Below are 9,548 nucleotides of genomic sequence, written 5' to 3' on the forward strand. Positions count from 1 at the left end.
CTTCTTCCTTTTTTTGGTCCTTGTGGGATCCCGGTGGGCAGTGTTAAGGGGATTTGTGTCCTTTGTGCATTTCGCTTCCACAGCACGTTAGGATGGCTTACGTGTACCCCTAGGAGAGAGTCCAGAGAAGAGCAACAAAAAAGATTCAAGATCTAGAAAACATGACCTATGAGGGAAGAATTGAGTTTGTTTCATTTCAAAAAGAGAAAACTAACGTGGTTTTAAAAAGTATTTTCTAACGTGGGCTGACGAGGGCGGAAATGCCAGTCACATGGATCCATGCTATGAATGAAGCTATTACCTGAAACCCAACATACCCGCCTCCGGCTCTTCTTCCGGGCCATGTTGAGAGCAACCACTAGGGTCTCCTCTGCCAGGGTGTGTGCATGGGAGGAGTGCAGCTGTCCTGACGGTTGAGAACCAGCCTCTTCCCTGGAACAATTGCAGCCTCTTGCCAACTTTGCAGACTGATCTCTTCCGCTGCACGGAATGGCAGGCTCCCTTAGCTCTCAGCACGGTCACCTCTCTGTCACTCGCAGAGCCCCAGATCTATTGCTTTCCAATTTGTGCTTAGGATTTTGTGGCCTGGCGACCTTTCTGTCAGTTTCATCCCATAAGGTCCCACTTAGCACACAGACCCTTGTCTGCCTGAGATCCCTTCCTGCCCCTCTTCTGGATTAAATCACAGGCTGATTTATCTTTCTCCTAATTGCATCGGATTATCCGTCAGCTCCCTTTTCCTTTGAATTCATTGTGTCTCGCTGTTTCTTCTCCACAGCTGAAACTTGGAGCAAAGCTGCCTGACAATGATTTATTGCGCCCTGGCAGGGGTTTACCAGGCACCCCTCTCCATCCTCATCCTGTCATATTTCCTGCTGCTTCTGGGGTGAGCAGAGATCAGGAGGAGAGCTGTGGGGATTCTACTTGCTTTCCCCTTCTGTCAGGGATCAGGGTTGTCAGGCGGCTCCCTATAAGAGACAGATCTTTCAGGAGTCTGAAATAAATCATAGAACTGGCCACAGTCAAAGTCAGAGCTGGATTCAGGCTGGGGAGTTCCGATCTTCATCCAGACCAGAGCTTCTCCAAAGTTTTGGGGTGTTGAGTTCTGCTCTGGATTTTGCATTCTAGGGAAAGAGGGACTGGTCACAACGCACAGATCAGCTGTGTGACTCAACCCAAACACCAAAAGTTTGGGGTTCCTGAGATCCAGGTTTCTGGCTTTATTGCTTACGAGGGAGCATTTGCAATACAGCCTTGCTTGGCAGCAACAGCAGCCAAGGCGAAATCTGGGCATTTTCCCTGAATTTTATTGTAAGGTTTGCACTCATTTGAATTGACAAAGGTTTATCCAGGCCCCTGTGAGGTTAGAGTTGATGGCTACAGATTTCCCACCTGGCACACCCTGCTTTCAAGCGGTCTCTTTCCTCTGTGCCCTAGTCAGGTCCTGCTTATATCCAATGCCGTGCTGTGCCAGAGAGAAGTAACAGGGACAGGTTGTTTCTCTAGGATTTGCACATACGCACGATGACATCTCCACAGCCCAGCATGGAGCCAACCCTGGACTTTCTGTGCAGGCCTGAATGAAAGGGAAGTTCCTTTGAGTAGGTCATTGGGAGCCGGGGAGCACAGAGGAGGATGGTCTAAGCCATCTCCCTGTGGATGCGGTGCACCAGCTGGATGTCCTTGGGCATGATGGTGATGGGCTTGGCGTGGATGGAGCACATGTTGGTGTCCTCAAAGAGCCCCGCCAGATAAGCTTCGCTCACCTCTTGCAGGGCCATGACAGCTCAGCTATGGAAACACAGATCCACCCTGAAGTCCTGGGCGATCTCGGGCACCAGGCGCTAGAAGGGCAGCTTGCGGATCGGCAGCTCCGGGGACTTCCAGTAGCAGTGAATTTCCCTCAGGGCCACGGCGCCAGGGAGGTAGCGATGGGGCCTTTTCACCCGGCTGGTAGCAGGGGGACTTTTCCAGGCAACCTGAGTGGCGAGCTGCTTCTGGGATGCGTTGACACCAGTAGACTTGTGAGCCGCCTGCTTGGTCCGAGCCACCACCTCTGCAGAGCACTTAGTCACACTTGATAAAACCTAGAGCGGCAGCTGCAGAGAGAGACACAGCCACATGCGTGGGGGCAGAAGCAGAGGTGTCCTCCCTGATCAACAAGCAATACCCAAAGCCACACACTCCTGCCCCACATCAGTGATACAGAATCTGTAATTTCCCCTTGCCATTGGCAATCAGTTGGGCTAGAACCCAGGATCTCTACCACCGCCTCTACTCCCATCTCTTCCATATGAGTTAGCAGAATAATTCCAATAGCAGCTGCCTCTTTTCTTCTATGGTGAGCACACAGTGGAAGGAGGCAGGAGGCAGGGGAACAACACACTCACCCTATATGGGGCATTCATCCCAAACAATAGGCATTCACATTCCATCTCTTTTCTGTGGGTTCCCCAGCGTGGGTCATCAGCAGGGGTGGAGCCTGAGGCCTCCCATGCCAGCAGGCAGATCTGAACAAACGATTTTCGAGAGAACAGTTTTCTGTTGAACGACGCACTGCGCCACGAACCCCTTGTGGGGCTGGGCATGTTTCAGCACAGCTTGCGACAGGCAAAAGTCAGCATCTGACTCCGACAAAGTCAAAACCTTTTGAGAGACAAGGTGGGTCAGGGTGGTGTTCCCTCTAAGTTTTGCCATCCATGGGCAGATTAAATTTTGTTATGTGCACCAAAGCATGTGAGGATGTCCACCACCCATAGAAACACACGCTGCCGGCTGTGGGAGCCCCGCTAATCAGCTGGGCTGCACCTCAGTCGCTCCTGGGTGGCCGACCAAGCGCTCAGCTTGCAGGGAAAACTGGTCACTTACACATCTCTTATTGACCTAAATTCTGTTGGCAAGAGACAGATGACCTGTTTAGCTAGCCCTGCAGCAGAGCGCTGTGAGAGTACGTTTCCCAGCCCTGGAGATGAGCTGTGTGTAGCTCAAAAGCATCAACAGAAAGTGGTCCAATAAAAGAGATGACTTAACCCACCTTGTCTCTCGAATAACCTGGGACTAGCACAGCCGCAACCCCCCTACATAAAACATAGTGATTCACTTTTTTTAGATGTAGGGCTGGGGATATTCCATTTCATAGCCTAGACAACATCAAGCTATTTGACGGTGCCAAATTGAAATGGTCTGAAATGTTCAGTTCATGGGAACGTGTCAGCCTTATGGGGCCAATCTGGATTGACTTTTTTTCTCCAGGATGTCTGTGCTGGAGGAAATTCTGACATGCCAGGTCCCAAGAAGTCAGCACAGGGTTGGACCAGTGGAGCTAACTCTGTTGCTGGTATTAAGTAACAGGATCCGTAGGAGCTTCTTGATGCACTAGATCAATGTACCGCAAAGGGAGATTTTCTCAGGACTCACTGCACGAGCTCCATAGAGTTCCCCCAAGACAGTGCTCCTGTCCTGAACGAATGCCTGTAAAGCAGCTGTTCCCAACCTTTTCCAGACGGGGGCCCATTCTGACAATTCAGGAAGACTCCCAGCAATTCAAACAATGGGGAGAAGGGGAGAGCAGAGCCGTAACTAGGTAATTTTGCACCTGAGGCGAGAATATAAAATTGTGTCCCCTCATGTTTATATTTTCATAATAGTTATTTCATAGAAAAAGGGAAAGCGGTTGGGAACCTCTGCTCCAGAGGCAAGGTATTTTTAAGGTCTCTTGAGGGCCTCCACCTTCTGCACTCAGAGTGTCAGAGTAGGGAACAGCCTTGACAGCTCCTCTGAGAAGGGCGCTGTTACCCCTGTTTGCAAACGGGGCAGTGAATTTCAGAGATTAAGTGGTTTGCCCAAGGCTAACTGGGCCATCGCATCAGAGCTGGAAATGAAATTTTCTCCCACACTGTCCACTCCTGCCTTTGCCCCAGGACCATCGTGCCTCTTTCAACCCATCCCAGTTTGCATTTCAGTTCCTCAGGGCATTGTTTCCTCAGTAAACAGAAGAGGCACCTTTATCTTGATCCCTCCGCATTATTGCTGTAATTACTGGAGTAAGCATCTCTGTGTGCATCCAGTGAGACACCCTGGGCCAGCAGAGTCAGTTTTAGTTGTTTCCTCCATGGAGAGCCTGCAAAACTGAAGTTGCCACTGTGAAATGGGGGGAGAGTGAAATGGATTTGGAAATCCCCCTTCCCCCCCAGCTTGAAATTGTCACTGTTCCTCCGGGGAAGTTTTCATTCAGCTCCAGCACAAGATGAGAAGTTTTATCCCAAGAAAGAGCGAAGCGGAGGAGGCTCGTTAGTGATCTATGTTCCACTCAGAGTGCGAGAGTTTAAGTCAAGCCCAGTTTAGTACAGAGCCCACAAGGGATCTGGGTGCTGCTTAGAAATAGGAGACAGAGGTCACAACTGTCCGATGTGGGTGTCTAAGATGAGTCACCTGAATATCGGTGCAGGAGGACGAACTTTAGGTATACTAGTTTAGCAATGTTTGGCCCTAAATTTTCCCACACCAAAAGCTCCTGTACTGCTCAGGTTCGTATGTCTTAGATACTTCTCTGTCCCCCATCAGCACAGCTCCTCACACCATCCCTGGGATACTACTATCCCAGTTTTACACTTGGGAAGACTGAGGCACCAAGCAGCTAAGTGCCTTACCTTTGGTCACACAGAGAGCCGGTGGCAGAGTACGGGATTGAACTTGGGTCAGATGAGTCCCAGCCTTAACTGCTGCACCTTTGCCTAATTTAGAAATTAGAGAAATCTAGAGAAAGGGGTAAGCAGTGAGGTGGCAAAGTTTGCAGATGACACCAAACTGTTCAGGATAGTCAAAACCAAAGCAGACTGTGAAGAACATCAAAAAGATCTCAACAAACTGAGTGATTGGGCAGCAAAATGGCAAATGAAATTTAATGTGGGTAAGTGTAAGGTAATGCACATTGGGAAAAATAACCCCAATTATACATACAATATGATGGGGGCAAATTTAGCTACAACAGTTCAGGAAAGGGATCTTAGAATTATAGTGGATAGTTCTCTGAAAACACCCACGCAGTGTGCAGCGGCAGTCAGTAAAGCAAATAGGATGTTAGGAATAATTAAAAACGGGATAGAAAATAAGACGAAGAATATCTTACTTCCCCTATATAAAACTATGGTATGCCCACATCTTGAGCACTGTGTGCACATGTGGTCTCCTCACCTCAAAAAAAGATATATTGGTGTTAGAAAAGGTTCAGAAAAGGGCAACTAAAATGATTAAGGGTTTGGAATGGGTCCCATGTGAAGAGAAGCTAGAGAGACTGGGACTTTTCAGTCTAGAAAAGAGGAGACTGAGGGGCGATAGGATAGAGTTATATAAAATCGTGAATCGTGTGGAGAAAGTGAATACAGAAAAGTGATTTACTTGTTCCCATAATATAAGAACTAGAGGACACCAAATGAAATTAATGGGTAGCAGGTTCAAAACTAATAAAAGAAAGTTTTTCTTCACACAGCGCACAGTCAACCTGTGGAATTCCTTGCCAGAGGACGCTGTGAAGGCCAGGACTCTAACAGAGTTTGAAAAAGAGCTCAATAAATATTTGCAGGTTAGGTCCGTAGATGGCTATTAGCAAGGGGTAAGGTATGGCGCCCTAGCCTTTTGTCGAAGGCGGGAGATGGATGGCAGGAGACAAATCGCTTGATCATTGTCTTCAGTTCACCTCCTCTGGGGCACCTGGCACTGGCAACTGTCGGCAGACAGGATACTGAGCTAGATGGACCTTTGGTCTGACGCAGTATGGCCGTTCTTGTGTTATGTTCTTATGTTAATTTAGGGGCTGGGGAGCCCATGGCCTGCTGAGTGCAGATCCAAATGGCATCATGGGACCCTGTTGCTTTAAGTCAAAAACACTCCCTGTAGTGTAGTGTAGAAAAGGAGGCCCTGCACCCCTTAGGGCAGGACAGCTGTCTGCCTGCTGGGTGGCTAGCCAGCTCTGCAGATGTGTCCGCCAAGGAAGTGACTTTCCCTCTTCCCTGCGCCCGGTACCCAGGGATTGCACTTGCAGCTGGTCCCTGCACAAGGGACATAACCTGGGGCGAAAGTCACTTAAAATGTGACTGACAAGCCCTGTCCTATTGCAACCCAGGTCCCCACCAGCTCTTTACACAGCTCCCTGCTGGCTTTTGCTGCAGCTCAGCCAGCTCTGGCTGGAGCAGTACACCAGGAGGCACCCGCTTACTTTCACCTCCGGGCATAAACAGAGGAAAGCTCCCTCCCACGCGGCCTCCTGCCCCCTCACACGAGGGCCAGGCACGCATGGTGTGACTCTAGATAAATAGGCGAATTGGCAGAATGAAGCAAGGGGACTGGGATTCTGGGAGGCACCGGCGGTGATATGAGTTACATGCCTGCCAATGCACATACAAAATGCTGCTTCAGCCACTAGGTGCCTGCAGGCTGGCTTTAGCCCTGGGGGTCCCAGCATGTCAGAGAGACCAGGTGGGGGAGGTCATCTCTTTTATTGGATCAACTTCTGTTGGTGAGAGGGACCCGCTGCCAAGCTCCCTAGAACTTTTCTCCGGGTCAGGGAAGGAACACGCAGCACTGCAGCAAAGTGCCAGGTGGACGCTGGATTTATGGCTCATTACAATTATCAGTGACCCATGAATCCCTCTTTTTGACCTCTGATTTCATAGGTGTTAACAGACCGTTTACCTTCAATAGCACATAACAGGAGGGACCGACTACTTAACTCTAAAACGTTCCTCTCTTCCACCCTGCACTTCGCTGGGAGGCTGGGCGTGCTGTTTGCAGACGTGAAGCAGAGCTCTGCGGGGCTGGAAGGTTGGTCTGTCTCACCAAACAGCAGCAGGTCCGCTAAAAGATATGGATTAAAGATATTGCATTCTGTAACTTCTACTCCAGCTCAGCCGAGGAAGTGGGTTTCACCGACAAAAGCGCATGATCTAATTATACATTTGTTAGACCACCTGATGCTACAGGGCTGCTCGTTACTTGTGAAGTTACAAACACAGCGACTGCCTCTGAGAACAACAAGATGTCTTGTGGCACCTTATAGACTAACACAACTACCTCTCTGATACCGAGCAAAACAAAAAAGCAGTCCAGTAGCACTTTAAAGACTAGCAAAATAGTTCATTAGGTGAGCTTTCGTGGGACAGACCCACTTCTTCAGACCAGAGCCAGACCGGAACAGACTCACTATTTAAGGCACAGAGAACCAAAAACAGTAATCAAGGAAGACAAATCAGAAAAAAAAATGATCAAGGTGAGCAAATCAGAGAGTGGAGGGGTAGAAGGGGGTCGGGGGAGGGGGGGAAGGTCAAGGAGTAGATTAAGCCAAGTCTGCAAACGAGCCCCTATAGTGACTCAGAAAGTTCTCTGATACCTCTGAGACTTTCTCCCCTGCCCCGCATCTTGTTTCTCAGCCACTAGGTGGCATTCTTGAACTACTTCTGTATCAAAGCTGGTTAGTTTCATGACACTGGGTAAAAGTTACCTGACTTCTATTGAGATAACACACAGTAGCTAAAGATGTTCTTAGGCAGTTAGGATTTTATCTCACTTGTTTAAAATTACACAATAGTTTTGTTTAAAATAAACAAACCCACAACATATGCCCTGCCAATGGGTTAATGTTGCAGCAATGCAGTCACGACAGTCCAGCAGCAATAATACCATATGTAAAGATACTAATCTACCAGGCATGTGTATTGAGTATCCTGCGATATGATTCCGAGGCATGGACCAGCTACTCAAACCAGGACAAAAAACTGAACAGCTTCCATATTTGCTGCTTCAGCAGAACTACGAATATCAACTAGCAAGATGAAGTTTCAAGTGCAGACATCCTGCCAAGATCTGGCACATCCAGCCTCGTAGCGATCCTCAGCAGCAGAAGACTACATTGGCTTGGTCACATGAGAAGAATGGGGGTCGAACATCTTCCCCAAGAAATTCTCTTCGCTGAACTGTCATGTTGGTTGAGAACAAGAGGATGACCAAAGCTAAGACTGAAGGACACACGCGAAAACGCCATGATCCAAAATCCTGGAAATCTACATCATCCGATTGAAATACCTGGCGACGACGACCGCTACGACAGGGCGCACCATCCTTTGAGAGTATATGTGCAAGCCACACAAAAGAACTTCATCTTAGAAACTCTCAGCCTCCAGAATTCGGAAGTAGCCTGACATGCGGTTGTGGCAATCGACCGTGCAAATCCAATATTGGACGGCTAAGCCATGAGAGAAGCTGTAGACTCAAACGCTGCCCATAGATTCTCACTGCTGCTGCTAACCACCGTCTGTCGAGACAACAAGGGGCCTTGTACTAATAAACCCACCAACTCAGCTTACTTGCAGCATTACCCGGTGGAATGGTACCAAATCAACCCAGCCACCAACAAAATACAACATGGTGGTCCTAAGCACGGGGTCCACCTTAGCCAGGTTACTGTCAGAGAGGAATGGCTCCATCATCACTGGCACCTACTGGATGGAGTCAGAACTGTGAAGATACATGTGACTTTCCTGTTTCTGCTCACACCTGGTAGGAAGCCTCTGTTTTTGGAACAGACAAGTCGAAATTCTAACTTTGCTGCTTGCAATGAACGAATGCCTCTAAAGAGAGACAGAGTGGGTTCTCGGCTGGCAAGCAGCCAGGTCAGCCAATGGGAGAAGAGGGGGATCCTTTGAACTGAAGCAGTTGCCTGCTGAAAGGGTCTTTTGTTCTGTGGCCAGAGCAGGCAGAGAGACCAAGAGATACAACAAAAATCACCGTCAGGGCTCCGCTAACTTTTTTCATCCATGCGCAGAATAATTTACATGCACGGAGGCATGTGCCGATGAGCACCACCTAGAGAGCTGGTTGTGGGCGGCCGTGGGCACTCTGCTAATCAGCTGGGCAGCACCCTAATTCTCCAAGGTGGCGACCCAAGTGCTCAGCTTATGGGGAACACTGTTCACACCACGGCGGATTTTGGATCTGTGGTTACTTTGTCTATTGGCTCTCCTGAAGGTATATCGTCCTGCAGTTTTACTACAGAGGCTCTGGATGTGACTCCATATCGAAGGCAGAATTTCTCCCCGAATGTACAGCACTGACGCCTTCAGTGCAGAATGGCTCTTCTCAGGTCTTACAAATTATTGTGAAAGGAAAAAGAGGGTTAAAATTAACTGAGTGCTGGCCCCCATGGAGTGTCCTGTTTTCCCTTTGGGAAAATAGGGCCACCGTGTGATGGGTGAAGGGGTCCCTGAAATGTAGCCTTCGGGATTTGGATCAGGCCCAAGGAGAAGAGGCGACAGCAGCGTTATCTGCTCCTGCACCTGCTTGCAGGCAGTAGGTGAAATCCTGACCCCGCCGCAGTCAATGGCTAAACTCCCGTTAACCTCAATGGGAGCAGGTTTTCACCGTGCCCGGGGCAGGGGAGGGTAGGTTTGAGCAGCACCATTTCATCCGATGGTGGCACACGCAGAACGTAGTTTCAATGTCAGCAGTGAATGACTGCAGATGTGTGTGTTCGAACAGGGATTGGGATGGAATTACAA

General features: G+C 49.1%; 1 pseudogene; it reads right to left on the reverse strand.

Annotated features, from left to right (window-relative positions):
• Nucleotides 1–1,640: 1,640 nt before the first annotated feature.
• Nucleotides 1,641–8,366, reverse strand: LOC142015774 (histone H3-like; annotated as a pseudogene).
• Between the last annotated feature and the right edge of the window lie 1,182 nt (nucleotides 8,367–9,548).

Source organism: Carettochelys insculpta, chromosome 7 (genome assembly GCF_033958435.1).
Source record: "Carettochelys insculpta isolate YL-2023 chromosome 7, ASM3395843v1, whole genome shotgun sequence".
NCBI classification, from domain to species: domain Eukaryota; kingdom Metazoa; phylum Chordata; order Testudines; family Carettochelyidae; genus Carettochelys; species Carettochelys insculpta.